This window comes from Aplysia californica, unplaced genomic scaffold (assembly GCF_000002075.1).
Source record: "Aplysia californica isolate F4 #8 unplaced genomic scaffold, AplCal3.0 scaffold00045, whole genome shotgun sequence".
In the NCBI taxonomy this organism is placed as follows: Eukaryota; Metazoa; Mollusca; class Gastropoda; order Aplysiida; family Aplysiidae; genus Aplysia; species Aplysia californica.
The window spans coordinates 247,848-249,536 of NW_004797315.1; positions in this window are offsets into that span (position 1 = coordinate 247,848).

Here is a 1,689-nt window from a genome sequence, read left to right on the forward strand (position 1 = left end):
CACACACACACACACACACACACACACACTCACACACACACACACACACACACATGCACACACCCGCAGGCTTGCAATCACAAGCATAATTTAAATGAGCAGCAATATAAACAGTAATAATCTTCAGCTAGAATATGGTATTCTGATGCATGCTCTAAGGTCATGAATACTTATACAAGATGGTTAAGATGGAAGAATTTTGATGGATGATGGTAAAAATGACCTTCTATATCTTTCTTTGTTACAGATCAGAAGCCTATGGTTTTTACTTCTGACTGAAGTTTTTATTTGAGGGAACAATGGATGTTTGTTCTCCAAAAAGATGGAATTAATTCTTTTAGTGCAAGCTGTCAATTCCAGAAATGCTGAAGCTACCCTAATACAAGAGGAAACGTGCATGTTCCTCTGATCGCACAATTATTTCACAAAGCTAATTTTTTGGGCTGATTTTGAATAACAGTATCTGGAGTGACTCGATGTAGCATTAACATGTCAGATAATGCAGGATTTATGTCGCTTTGAGTTAGTATACTGCATGAGTGGGTAGTGAAGAGTTTTACCACCACGATAAATGGGTGAATACATTGACAGAGAGACAGAGCAATGATAGAGAGGCAGAGAGACAGAGAGAAAGAAGGATAGAGAGAAGCAGGGTTTTTAGTTGTAGTAAGAGTTTTACGGTACTTGCAGCACTATAAGGTCATATTAGTGCCGAAGAATAGATGTGTTACAAGAGATAACATGAACAAACAAAAAAGACGGAAGAGAGATAAGGAGGATAGAAGTTTGATAGGAAAGAAGAAGCAAACAACACCAGAGCGCCCGCCAACCACTCACAAGCAGAGTTTGTTTAAGGATGGGGAGTCCCCGTGGAGGGTGAAAAAGGGGTGGAGGGGTTGATAAGCCTGCTAAATTCTCTGACGCAAACCCATAGACTGTGCACTCTGATATAATAGACTGTGCACTCTGATGTAATCTCGGCTCGCCATGTAGTGCACCACTTGACTTTTTGGAACCAAATTAAGGACATTGTGAGGCTTTTTTTTTTCAAAAATGTCTTTTTTTTGGCTCACCATCTTTTATATCCATTTCAAAAAATATTTAAGTGTAGATTTTACTGAAAAAACGTTGATCAAAGGCACACACTAATGAAATGTAAATTTGCAATTCCCAAAGATTCTCAAGCTTTTTAGGTCACCAAAGCTTGATGGTCATTTTCTGGATAATCTTATCACTCAAACCAGGCAACCACACCTCCTTCAATTGCAGCTATCTTGATTTCTGTTCACGATAGATAGGTTGTTGTGGGGTGTTTTTTTTTACCGAAAGCAAGACAAATGAACAAGTGTGAAGATGATATCAATAACCCCAACTGTCCAAAAATTGACGAGCGCCTGATTCCGCTTCGTCGTGCGACCTTTCAAGTTTATGCTTTCGGGGCTAATTGAAGGACATTAACAAGTCTATGCGTTGATCAGGCGTATCACATCCTCAACAAGAGAGAGAGAGAGAGAGAGAGAGAGAGAGAGAGAGAGAGGGAGAGAGAAAGAGAGAAAGAGAGAGAGAAGTATTCTTCTCGCTCTGCCCTGACCTACACGACTTGTGAGGTCTGCTGCTACTTTCGGTCAGTTTCTTTTTTGTCTTAACATGTTCTTGTTTTCATTGCTGTTGTTGTTGTTGTTGTTGTTG